The sequence below is a fragment of the Nomascus leucogenys genome, chromosome 3 (genome assembly GCF_006542625.1).
Source record: "Nomascus leucogenys isolate Asia chromosome 3, Asia_NLE_v1, whole genome shotgun sequence".
Lineage (NCBI taxonomy): Eukaryota > Metazoa > Chordata > Mammalia > Primates > Hylobatidae > Nomascus > Nomascus leucogenys.
In genome coordinates this window covers 70,037,252-70,051,586 of record NC_044383.1, presented here as the reverse complement: position 1 = coordinate 70,051,586, position 14,335 = coordinate 70,037,252, and positions in this window count along the sequence as shown.

Genomic DNA, 14,335 nt, shown 5'->3' with positions numbered 1-14,335 from the left:
TGTAATCCCAGCACTTTGGGAGGCCGAGGTGGGCAGTTCACGAGGTCAGGAGATCAAGACCATCCTGGCCAACATGGTGAAACCCCATGATGATGCTGAGGTTTCATCATCTTGGCCAGGCTGGTCTTGAACTCCTGACCTCAAGTAATCTGTCCACCTCAGCCTCCCAAAGTACTGAGATACAGGCGTGAGCCACCGTGCCCAGATTCAAGAAATTTATGTTATCTACAAGAGACTCTCTTTAGTTCTAAACTCACAAATAGTTTTAAAATGAAAGGATAGATGAAAAGATTTCATACAAATAGTAACCAAAAGAGAGCTGGGGTGGCTACACTTAGAAAAGAAAGGTGTTAAGATAAAAGTGTTGTAATTAACTGACAAATGACAACATTTTATATTGAAAAAATTGTAAATCTATCAAGATAATATGATAGTTGTAAATATATTTGTACCTAGCGAAGATCCCAACATATAAAGCATAAAATGACAGTTAATGGTGAAGTAGAAAGTTCTCAATAAGAATTGTTGGCTTTGGCTGGGCACAATGGCTCACGCCTGTAATCCCAGAACTCTGGGAGACCAAGGCAGGTGGATTACATGAGGCCAGGTGTTCCAGACCAGCCTCAACAACATGGTGAAACCTCATCTCTACTAAAAGTACAAAAATTAGCCAGGTGTGGTGGCACACATCTGTAATCCCAGATACTCGGGAGGCTGAGGCACGGTAATCACTTGAATCTGGGAGATGGATGTTGAGGTGAGCCAAGATCACACCACTGCACTTTAGCCTGAGTGACAGAGAGAGACTTTGCCTCAAAAAAAAAAAAAAAAAATTGTCGGCTTTAATATACTAACTAGACCTAGCAGACACATTCAGAAACTCCTGTTCAACTATCTTGAAATGGGCAAAAAATTAATTTTATTTTCAAATTGTGAGTTTGCTTACAGCAAGTAATTTAGCCACCTTACTATTTTATGGCATTATTATTTTAAAAAATAATTTATTATTAAGAGCTTCAGCTTTCTTGCCATCATCATGTTTCACCTTACCCTTTAAGTTTCCACCCCAGCTTCACAGTTTCCGTGAGGATGAGTAGGCACAGAAACTTAAAACAACTAGCTGCACCCAGACCCCCAACAGGAAGTTACCTCTGTGGGGCCCCCACAAATTCTGATGAAGATGTTAACTGCCTTGTTGTTTATGTACTTGTAGTTTTTTGTTTTGTTTTCTTTCTTTTTTTTTTTTTTTTTTTTTTTTTGAGATGGAGTCTCTCTCTGTCGCCCAGGCTGGAGTGCAGTGGCCCCATCTCAGCTCACTGCAATGTCGGCCTCCCAGGGTTCAAGCGATTCTCTGGCTTCAGCCTCCCAAGTAACTGGGATTACAGACGTGAGCCACCATGCCCGGCTACATTATCTCATTTTTATGTAGAATATTAAAAAATTCAAACTAATAAGAGCAAAGTGTAGAATGATGATGGCCTGGGGCTGGTGGTGGAGGAGATGTTGGTCAAAAGTAATGAGTCTTCCCTACATCTATTACCTTAACAAGTAAGTTATTCTCTCCTCAGTTTTGATTCACCAGGGAACTGAATCATCCTGAAGAATCAAAACTAAAGAAATAATTTCTTTATTAACGCAATATAGATTGTATACTAATATTTATTCCCCAAAGAGTAGAGTGACAGATTAACTCTATAGTCTAATGTACAGTTAATAAAAAATAAAGATGTAGAGTCATTTATTTTAACTGCATACTTGGGAAGAAAACCTTGGGCTATAGGCCAAGAGCTTTTACAGATGTTAGCTCATAAAATTTGGGGAGAACTGGAATAGAAACATTCACCCCATGCCCAAAGGGGATATAATTCCGTGTCTTTCACTCCTAATTCCAGCTATTAACCAAGAGCTAGAAAAATGTGACATGTTATTATAGCCCAAAGCATTTTATTATTTTTATTTTAGATTTGAGGGTATGCATGCAGATTTGTCACATAGCTATACTGCATGATGCCGACAATTTGGGCACTTAATCCCATTGCCCAAGTTATGTATGTATGTACATTACACCTAATACATAGTTTTTCTTTTCTTTTTTTTTAATTGAGATGGAGTTTCGCTCTTGTTGCCCAGGCTGGAGTGCAATGGCACAATCTCGGCTCACTGCAACCTCCGCCTCCCGGGTTCAAGCGATTCTCCTGCCTCAGCTTCTCGAGTAGCTGGGATGACAGGCATGTGCCACCACGCCTGGCTAATTTTGTAGATACGTAGTTTTTCAGGGCTTGTTTTCCCTTCCTTCTTTCTTCTTTTTGGAATTCCCGGTGTTTATTGTTCCCATCTTTGTTTCCATGTGCATCCAATGTTTACCTTTCACATGTAAGTGAGAACATGTAGTATTTGTTTTCCTGATCTGTGTTAATTTGCTTATAATAATTGCCATTTGTTGCATTCATGTTGCTGCAAAGGACATTACTTCATTTTTTTTTATGCGGCTGCATAGTGTTACAAGGTGTATAAGGACCTCATTTTCTTTATTCAATCTAAGTTTCATGAGTACCTGGTTTACTTTTGTGTCTTTGCTATTGTGAACAGTGATGCAATAAACATCTAATTGCAGGTGTCTTTTTTTTTTTTTTTAGACGGAGTCTTGCTCTGTCACACAGGCTGGAGTGCAATGGTGTGGTGTTGGCTCACTGCAACCTCCGCCTCCCAGGTTCAAGCAGTTCTCCTGCCTCAGCCTCCTGAGTAGCTGGGGTTACAGGTGCCTGCCACCACACCTGGCTAATGTTTTGTATTTTTAGTAGAGACGGGGTTTCACCATGTTGGCCAGGTGGGTCTCTAACTGCTGACCTCGTGATCCACCTGCCTCGGCCTCCCAAAGTGCTGGGATTACAGGTGTGAGCCAGCACGCCTGGCTGACTGCAGGTGTCTTTTTAGAAAAATAATTTATTCTCCTTTGGGTAGATACCCAGTAATGAGGTGTATGGGTCAAATGGCAGTTCTGTTTTTAGTTTTTTAAGAAATCTCCAAACTGCTTTTTAAAGAGGCTAAATTAATTTGCATTTTTACCAACAGTGTATAAAGATTCCCTTTTCTTCACAACTTCAACATTTTCAATTTTTAAATTTTTTATTACTATGTTTTTGAGATAGAGTCTCACTCTGTCACCCAGGCTGGAGTGCAGTGGTACGATCTCAGCTCACTGCAACCTCCGCCTCCCTGGTTCAAGCGATTCTCTTGCCTCAGCCTCCCAAGTAGCTGGGACTACAGATGCCCACCACCACGCTGGCTAATTTTTGTGTCTTTAAGAGACGGGCTTTCGCCATGTTGTCCATGCTGGTCTCCAACTCCTGACCTCAGGCGATACAGCTGCCTCGGCCTCCCAAAGTGCTGAGATTACGGGCATGAGACACCTCGCCCAGCCAATTTTTGACATTTTAATAACAGCCATTCTAACTGCTGTGAAATGGTATCACAGTGTCACTTTGATTTACATCTCTCTGATGATTAGGGATGTTGAGCGATTTTTGCATGTTTATTGGCAGCTCTCATGTCTTCCTTTGGGAAATGCATATTCATATCATTTGCCGCCCTTTTCCTTATTAAATTTCTTTTTTTCTTTTTTCTTTTTTTTTGAAACGGAGTTTCACTCTTGTCGCCTAGGCTGGAGTGCTGTGGCGCGATCTTGGCTCACTGCAAACTCCATCTCCTGGGGTTCAAATGATTCTCCTGCCTCAGCCTCCCTAGTAGCTGGGATTACAGGTATGCGCCACCATGCCCGGCTAATTTTTGTATTTTTTTTTTTTGTAGTAGAGATGGGGTTTCACCATGTTGGCCAGGTTGGTCTCGAACTACTGACCTGAGGTGATCCACCTGCCTCAGCCTCCCAAAGTGCTAGGATTACAGGTGTGAGCCACCGCTCCTGGCTATTTCTTATAGATTCTATATATTAATCTTTTGTTGTATGCAGTTTGCAAATATTTTATTCCATATTGTAGCTTGTCTGTTCACTTTCTTGATAGTTTCTATTGCTTTGCAGAAGCTCTTTAGTTTAATTAGATGCCAATTTTTGATTTTTATGTTTGTTGCACTCACTTTTATTAGTTTTAAGTTTTGTTGTTTTTTTTTCAGAGGCCAGTGTCTAGAAGAGTACTTTCTAGGTGTTCTTGAATTTTTGTAGCTTGAAGACTCACAGCTAAGTCTTTAATATGTCTTTAGTTACATTTTTTATATGGGAAGATGTAGGCATCCAGTTTTTTCTGCATATTACTAACCAGTCTTCCCAGTACAATTAATTAAACAGGGAGTTATTTCCCCTTTATTTCTGTTGACTTTGTCAAAAATAAGTTGTCTGTAAAAGTGTAGCTTTATTTCAGGGCTCTTTCTTCTGTTCTATTGGTCTATATGTATATTTTTGTACCTGAACCATGTTACACTGGTTACTGTAACTCGTAGTAGTTTAAAGTCAGGTAATGGGAGGCATTCAGGTTTATTCATTTTGTATAAAGTTGCCTTGGCTATTAGGATTCTTTTATTATTCCATATAGATTTTAGAATAGCTTTTTTGTTTTGTTTGTTTGTTTTTGTTTTTCTGAGATGGAGTCTCACTGTGTCACCCAGGCTGGAGTGCAGTGGCACAATCTCGGTTCACTGCAACTTCCACCTCCCAGGTTCAAGCGATTCTCCTGCCTCAGCCTCCCGAGTAGCTGGGACTACAGGTGCATGCCACCACGCCAGGCTAATTTTTTGTATTTTTAGTAGAGATGGGGTTTCACTGTGTTAGCCAGGATGGTCTCGATATCCTGACCTTGTGATCCGCCTGCCTCGGCCTGCCAAAGTGCTGGAATAAAGGCGTGAGCCACCGCACCTGGCTTTTTTTTTGAGACAGAGTCTGGTTCTGTCGCCAGGCTGGAGTGCAGTGGCACAATCTCGGCTCACTGCAACCTTTGCCTCCTGGGTTCACGCGATTCTCCTGCCTCAGCCTCCTGAGTAGCTGGAACTACAGGCGCACGTCACCACGCAAGGGTAATTTTTGTATTTTCAGTAGATACATGGTTTCACCATGTTGGCCAGGATGGTCTCGATCTCTTGAACCTTGGGATCCGCCTGCCTTGGCCTCCCAAAATGCTGGGATTACAGGTGTGAGCCACTGCGCCTGGCCTTCTTTTTTTAATTCTATAAAAAATGTCATTGATAGTTTGATAGAAATACCAATTAATCTGTAGGCTGCTTTAGGCAGCATAGACATTTTAATTACATTCATTCTTCAAATCCATGAGCATAGAATGCTTTTTTATTTATTTGCATTGTCTCTTATTTCTTCCAGTAGTGTTTTGTACTTCTTCTTGTAGAGATATTTTAAGTCTTTGATTTAGTGTATATGTAGGTATATTATTTTTTGTCTGTGGTTATTCAAAATAAAACTGTTCTTGGCCGGGCATGGTGGCTCATGCCTGTAATCTCAGCGCTCTGGGAGGCCGAGGCAGGCGGCTCACCTGAGGTCAGGAGTTCAAGACCAGCCTGGCCATGGTGAAACCCCATCTCTACTAAAAATACAAAATATTAGCCAGGCATGGTGGGGTGCACCTGTAATCCCAGCTACTTGGGAGACTGAGGCAGGAGAATCGATCGAACCCGGCAAGCAGAGGTTGCAGTGAGCCGAGATCGCACCATTGCACTTCAGCCTGGGCAACAAGAGCGAAACTCCATCTCAAAAATAAATAAAATAAAACTGTTCTTGATTTTGAATGTTATTGGTATACAAAAATGCTACTTGTGTATATTAATTTTGTATCCTGATACTTTGCTAAAGTCATTCATTAAGCTTTGGAGTCTTTGGTGAATTTTTTTTAGATGGAATTTCGATCTTGTTACCCAGGCTGGAGTGGCTGGAGTGCAATGATGTGATTCCAGCTCACTGCAACCTCTGCCTCCCGAGTTCGAATGATTCTCCTGCCTCAGCCTCCCAAGTAGCTGGGATTACAGGTATGCGCCACAACACCCAGCTACTTTTGTATTCTTAGTAGAGATGGGGTTTAGCCATGTTGGCCAGGGTGGTTTTGAACCCCTGACCACAAGTGATCTACCCGCCTCGGCCTCCCAAAGTGTGGTATTACAGGCATGAGCCACTGCGCCTGGCCCAAAATCTTGTGTTTTCTAGGTAGAGAATTATATAATCAGTGAAGATTATTTGACTTCCTCTCTTTCTATTTAGATGAGTTTTTTTAGGGGGGCGCAGTGGGGGCGATGGAGTTTCGTTCATGTTGCCCAGGCTGGAGTGCAATGGCATGATCTCGGTTCATTGCAACCTCCACCTCCTAGGTTCAAGTGATTCTCCTGCCTTAGCATCCTGAGTAGCTGGGATTATAGGCACACGCCACCACTCCCAGCTAATTTTGTATTTTTAGTAGAGATGGGGTTTCTCCATGTTGGTCAGGCTGGTCTCGAACTTCTGACCTCAGGTGATCTGCCTGCCTTGGCCTCCCAAAGGGCTGGGATTACAGGCATGAGCCACCACACCAGGCTTTAGATGCCTTTTATTTCCTTTTTTTTTTTTTTTTTGAGACAGAGTCTCGCTGTTGCCCAGGCTGGAGTGCAATGGCGCGATCTCGGCTCACTACAAGCTCTGCCCCCCCGGGTTCACGCACTTCTCCTGCCTCAGCCTCCTGAGTAGCTGGGACTACAGGCGCCCGCCATCTTGCCCGGCTAATTTTTTTGTATTTTTAGTACAGACGGAGTTTCACCATGTTAGCCAGGATGGTCTTGATCTCCTGACCTCGTGATCCACTCACCTCGGCCTCCCAAAGTGCTGGGATTACGGGCGTGAGCCACTGCGCCCGGCCTAGATGCCTTTTCTTTATTTTGTTGAATTGCCCTGACTAGGACTTCCAGAACTATGTTGAATAGAAGGGATAAAGTGGATATTCTTGTCTTATTTTTATTCTAATGGAGAATGCGTCCAGCTTTTCTTAAGTATAATGTTAGCTGAGGATTTGTCATAGATGGCTTATTATTTTGAGGTATGTTTCATCAATGCCTACTTTGTGGAGAATATTTTCATGAATGTTGAACTTTCTTGAATGCTTTTTTCTGCATCTATTGTGTTAATCATATCATTTTTTGGTTTTATTATCTTTACATGTTGAATCACACTTGGTAGGTTTTTTATTACTAATTCAATTTCATTATATATTTTATATATTTTTGCTTTGTTCAAGACTTCTGTTTCTTCCTGGCTCAATCTTGGAAGTTACCAAGATGTACACACCAAGTGTTACCAGGATTTTATCTATTTTCTCCTAATTTTCTAGTTTGCAGGCATAGAGATGTTCATAGTAGTCTCTGAGGATTTTTTGCATCTAGGTAGGATTTATTGTGATTTCACAACTCTAACATTTAAATAGATGCAAAATACAAAAAGAAAGAAATAGATGCAGAAGAAAAGTTGGACAAAAGTTGACACTCCCTTATGATGAATCTCTGAAAAAAATAGGTATGGAACAAATGCACCTCAGCCAATAAATGCCACATATAACCAAAAAATGCACAGCTAATAACATGCTAAACAGGGATATGTTGCAAGCTTTTACTCTAAGAGCTAGAACAAGACAAGGATGCCCACTCTAGTCAGTCTTACTAAACATTGTACTAAATGTCCATGACAAAGAAATTAGAGAGTAAAATCAAAAGCATCCAGATTGGAAAAAAGGAATTTAAATTATCCCTGTATAATAATCTTTAATTTCTATACAATATCTGAAGTATAGAAAAGCCTAAGACTTTACAAAAAACTATTAGAACTAGTAAACAAAGTTATTAAACTTTCAGAATAAATAAGCTACATCCGAAAGTAGTATTTCTATACAATAACAACTATCTTAAAATGAAATTAAAAAACAATTCCATCTAAAATAACTTTAGTAACTATGCTTTGAAATAAATATAATCAAAAAGTTGAAACATCTTGCATTATACTCTAAAGAACATTAAAGAAATTAAATAATATACAAATAATATTCATTCATGAATTGGCATTATTAGTAATTAAATATCTGTATTACACAAAATGATCTACAGATGTAATGCAACCTCTATCAAAATACCAGTGACATACTTCCTAGAAATTTTAAAAAGTAGGCTGGGCATGGCGGCTCACGCCTGTAATCCCAGCACTTTGGGAGGCTGAGGTGGGCAGATCTTGAGGTAAGGAGTTTGAGACCAGTCTGACCAACATCGTGAAACCCCACCTGTACTAAAAATATAAAACTTAGCTGGGCCTGATGGTGTGCACCTGTTGGGCCTGTAATCCCAGCTACTCAGAAGGCTGAGGCAGGAGAATCACTTGAACCCAGGAGGTGGAGGTTGCAGTGAGCCGAGATCACACCACTGCACTCCAGCTTGGGCGACAGAGTGAGACTTCGTCTCAAAAAAAAAAAAAAAAAAGAAATTTAAAAATGTATATCTAAAATTCGTGTGGTACCACAAAAGATCCAAATAGCCAAAGCAATTAAAAAAAAAAAGTGAAGATATCCCTCTACTTGACTTTGAAATATACCACAAAGCTATAGTAACTAAAACAGTATGGTACTGAATAAAAACAGACACATAGGCCAATCGAGCAGAAAAAGAGAGACCAGAAATACATCTGTGTATTTACAGCTAGCTGATTTTAAATAAAGGTGATGATTTTTTTTTTTTTTTTTTTTTTGAGACAGAATCTGGCTCTGTCCCCAGGCTGGAGTGCATGGCACCAACTCGGCTCACTGCAAGCTCCGCCTCCCGGGTTCACACCATTCTCCTGCCTCAGCCTCCCGAGTAGCTGGGACTACAGGCACCCACCACCACACCCTGCTAATTTTTTTGTATTTTTAGTAGAGACAGGGTTTCACTATGTTGGCCAGGATGGTCTTGAACTCCTGACCTCGTGATCCGCCCACCTTGGCCTCCCAAAGTGCTAGGATTACAGGCTTGAGCCACCGCGCCTGGCCAAGGTGACGATTTCTTAAGGAAAGAACAGTATCTTCAATAAATGGTGTTGAGAAAACTATATCCACAGGCAGCACGGTAAAATGAGACCCTTATCTCACACCATATAAAAAAATCAACTGAGGCTGGGCGCGATGGCTCATCCCAGCACTTTGCGAGGCCAAGGCGGGCAGATCACGAGGTCAGGAGATCGAGACCATGGTGAAACCCCGTCTCTACTAAAAATACAAAAAAATTAGCCGGGCGTAGTGGCGGGCGCCTGTAGTCCCAGCTACTCGGAGAGGCTGAGGCAGGAGAATGGCGTGAACCCGGGAGGTGGAGCTTGCAGTGAGCCGAGATTGCGCCACTGCACTCCAGCCTGGGCGACAGAGCGAGACTCCGTCTCAAAAAAAAAAAAAAAAAAAAAATCAACTGAAAATAAATTAGATACTTAAATGTAAGGCCTGAAACTACTACTAAAAAATAGAGTGAAATCCCCATCACGTTGTTCTGGGCAGTGAGTTTATTTAACCTCAAAATCCCAGGGAATAGAAGAAAAAATAGATTAGTCAGATTACTTCAAATTATGAAGCTGCTGCACAGAATGTAGTACAATCAACAGGATGAGACAACTAATTAATGAGAGAAAGTATCTGCAAATCATACATGTGACAAGGAGTTAATATTAAAAATATGTAAGAAACTCAAATGACTACAACAAAAAACAAATAACTTAAAATAAGCAAAAGGCTTAAATAAGTCTTTTTCAAGAAAAGACATACATATGGCCAACAGAAATATTTTAAAATGCTCATTGTCAATTATGATCAGGGAAAGGCAAGCCAAAAAACACTGTATCAACTCATTCCTGTAATATGACTCTTATTAAAAAGAAAAAGAATAAAGTACTGGTAAAGATGTGAAGGAAAGGGAATACTTGCATACTGTTAGTTTGAATGTAAATGAAGACAGCTATTATGAAAAATGTAATAGAGGTTTCTCAAAAAACTTAAAATCAAACTACCATGTAACACAGCAATTGCACCATTGGATATGTGTCCGAAACAGATAATGCCTAATGAAGAACATTTGCACTTGTATGTTGTTTGCAGCACTCTAGATAAGACAAAATATAGAATCAACAGTTCAAGGCTGGGCGTGGTGGCTTACGCCTGTAATCCCAGCACTTTAAGAGGCCGAGGCAGGTGGATCACCTGAGGTCGGAAGTCTCCCCCTGTTGCCCGGGCTGGAGTGCAGTGGCTCCATCTCGGCTCACTGCAACCTCCACGTCCCAGATTCAAGCGATTCTCCTGCCTCAGCCTCACGAGTAGCTGGGACTACAAGTGTGTGCTACCACCCTGCCTAATGTTTTTGTATTTTTAGTAGAGACGGGGTTTCACTACATTGGCCAGGCTGTCTCGAACTCCTGACCTCGTGATCCGCCCGCCTCAGCCTCCCAAGGTGCTAGGATTACAGGTGTGAGCCACCACGTCTGGCCAGGAACTCTGATATTTTAACAGCATGTTCTGAACCCAGCACATTGCAAGGGAGGAGCTGATGTACTTCAGGATTTTTGCTTTAAGCTTGGGGCAACTGGAGTTTCTGGTGATGATGGTAATGGTATAAAAGACACTAAGGGGGCCGGTGTTGCCTATGTTCCCATAACTGGCCACTCTGTGAACACAGTATAACTAGTTTGCATGCAAACTAACAGTAAATGTTTTAATCCAAAAGCTGTCAGGATCTCCCAAAGTTATCCAGAGAAAATGACTGAGGAGTTGGCTACAGTTAGGTGACTAAAAATAAAAACTGATGACTGAACTTCACCCACTAAAAAAAGTATGAAATAAGAGAAATTCCTCCAAATTGCAATATCAATGTGGAAAAAAATATTCTTCCAAACTGCAAATTCACAGAGGTCATTTTATTATTTTGCAACCTTTAACATTTACACTTAGAAATAGAAGATTCTGCATGGAAACATAAGTTGTGCTATATCACAGAGAATTAAATATAAAATTGTTCACTTACCATTAACTCTCTTAAAAATTTAATTTTTGCCGAGTGCAGTGGCTCATGCCTGTAATCACAGCATTTTGGGAGGCCGAGGAGGGTGGATGACCTGAGGTCGAGAGTTCGAGACCAGCCTGACCAACGTGGAGAAACCCCATCTCTACTAAAAATATAAAATTAGCAGGGTGTGGTGGGGCATGCCTGTAATCCCAGCTACTTGGGAAGGCTGAGGCAGGAGAATCACTTGAACTCGGGAGGTTGTGGTGAGCCGAGATCGTGCTATTGCCCTCCAGCTTGGGCAACAGAAGCAAAACTCCGTCTCAAAAAAATAAAATAAAATAAAATAAAAAATAAAGTCTACATGCAGTGTTTGTAATCCCAGCACTATGGGAGGCCAAGGTGGGCAGATCACGAGGCCAGGAGTTTGAGACCAGCCTGGCCAACATGGTGAAACCCTGTCTCTACTTAAAATACAAAAATTAGCCAGGCGTGGTGGTGCACGCCTGTAATCCCAACTACTCAGGAGACTGAGGCAGGAGAATCACTTGAACCCAGGAGGCGGAGGTTGCAGTGAACCGAGATCGTGCCACTGCACTCCAGACTGGGCAACAGAGTGAGACTCTTTCTCAAAAAAAAAATAAATAAATAAAAATAAATAAATAAATAATTTTTAAGGTGTATTTTCTAGCAAATTTTTATTTGCCACACTTTGTATAACAATCTAATAAGCTTTTCCTTTTACAAACAAACAAAACCCATGCAACTGATTTAATTCTCTCACCTATGGACAGTGTATGCCTTTATCTTAATTCACTGATCTGAAAGTTATATTGATAAGCAAACTCTCCAGTTAAACCCAAGTTTTCACGCTGGGTGCCATGGCTCACATCTGTAATCCCAGCACTTTGGGAGGCCGAGGTGGGTGGATCACCTGAGGTCAGGAGTTCAAGACCAGCCTGACCAACAAGGTGAAACCCCATCTCCACTAAAACTACAAAACTAGCTGGACGTGGTGGTGCATACCTGTAATCCCAGCTACTTGGGAGGCTGAGGCAGGAGAATCACTTGAACCTAGGAGGCAGAGGTTGCAGTGAGCCGAGATCACACCATTGCACTCCAGCCTTGGCAACAAGAGTGAAACTCCATCTTAAAGAAATAGAAAACAAAAACATTTTTTCAGGGCATTAAAAAATACCAAGTTTCTCATCAAAATCTACAAAGTACCATGTGAAATGAAATGGCATGAAGACAACAAAGAGAAAACTGTAGCCATAACATAGAAAAATAAGGGCTGTGATGCATACATAGCTGGAATACACATAATACAAACAAATCTGAAGAAAATAAAAGCAGCTTTTTTTTTTTTTTTGAGACGGAGTCTTGCTCTGTCGCCCAGGCTGGAGTGCAGTGGTGTGATCTCGGCTCACTGCAAGCTCCGCCTCCCGGGTTCACGCCGTTCTCCTGCCTTAGCCTCCCGAGTAGCTGGGACTAGAGCGGCTGGGACTACAGGCGCCCGCCACCACGCCCAGCTAATTTTTTGTATTTTTAATAGAGATGGGGTTTCACCGTGTTAGCCAGGATGGTCTCGATCTCCTGACCTCGTGTTCCGCCCACCTCGGCCTCCCAAAGTGCTGGGATTACAGGCATGAGCCACCGCACCCACCCAGCATTTTTTTTTTTAAGGTGGAGTCCCGCTCTGTCGCCCAGGCTGGAGTACAGCGGTGCGATCTCAGCTCCCTGCAACCTCCGCCTCCAGGGTTCAAGGGATTCTCTGCCTCAGCCTCCCAAGTAGCTGGGATTACAGGCACCTGCCACCATGCCCAGGTAATTTTTGTATTTTTAGTAGAGACGGGGTTTCACCATCTTGGCCAGGCTGGTCTTGAACTCCTGACCTCGTGATTAACTTGTCTTGGCCTCCCAAAGTGCTGGGATTGTAGGCGTGAGCCACTGTGCCCGGCCACATATATTTTTTTTAATTCAGCAACACTCAGCTTTGCAGCCTGGAAAAAGTGTCCTCTCCACATAAAACATCAGCTGTATTTCTTCACCACAAATACTTTCTTTTCTTTTTTTTTTTTTCGAGACAGAGTCTCGCTCTGTCACCCAGGCTGGAGTGCAGTGGCACAATCTCGGCTCACTGCAAGCTCTGCCTCCCGGGTTCACGCCATTCTCCTGCCTCAGCCTCCAGAGTAGCTGGGACTACAGGCGCCCGCCACCACGCCCGGCTAATTTTTTGTATTTTTAGTAGAGACGGGGTTTCACCGTGGTCTCGATCTCCTGACCTCGTGATCCGCCCGCCTCGGCCTCCCAAAATGCTGGGATTACATGTGTGAGCCACCGCACCCGGCCCACCACAAATATTTTCTATCTCTGACTTGAAGTTACAAACTAATTTTAGCAGAAATGTTTATGGCTTTTTCTGGAGCATGTTACACACCAAGAACTGCTATATATGCTTTCCACATTTACATATAAAAACATCTTCATGACTTACTAAGCTTCCCTTGTATTTACCTGAACAATTTGACTCCATAAATATACTCATGTCAATTATAAAAAGTAAAAAGAATAACTAAATAGTAAGCTTATATAGGGTTCTCCAGTTGAAAACAAAATGGAGTGTTCTAACTAAATAAAATGTAAGTTAATATACTAATTGTGGAATTACATATAAAAATTATTTTGTATGCACATTTCATAAAAATTACTCTTATACTCACATTCCAGCTCACATAATATTTCGTAAACTATAAAATAAATATACAAAATACAAAAAAAGTAGGGGTCTATCATGAGTACCAGGCAAGTAAAACAGAGAATTTGCATGGGGAGATTCGGAAGTATAAGGCATAGATTATACAGTAATAAATTCAATACAAAGCAGAGAGTATACGTTTGCTTTTGGTGTTTTTGAGGTTTTTAGTTTTCTAGTAGTCACCTTGTTAAAATGACTTGTTTTGTTCCTATGTTGCTCTTTTTTTTCTGAAAATAGGTACAAACTCATATTCCATAGTTTTCTTACAACTAAGGTTTATCTTTACACTAATATATATTTAACTCTATGTAAATAAAAACTAAAAGTTTGTATGTGGTTGCAGGCAGACAGGCCACATGTTCAAAAATATATGTAAGAAAATTTTAATAATATTTATTCAGGACTCAGAAATGTATGGATTTTATTTATACTTGCATATTTTTTATTATGACCATAAAAATAACTCTGTAACCGATAACAATTGTACATTTTAAAATAACTAAAAGTGTAGAACTGAATTGTTTGTAATACAAAGGATAAATTATTGCTAGAGGTGATGGATACCCCATTTGCCCTGATGTGATTATTATATATTGTACTCCTGTA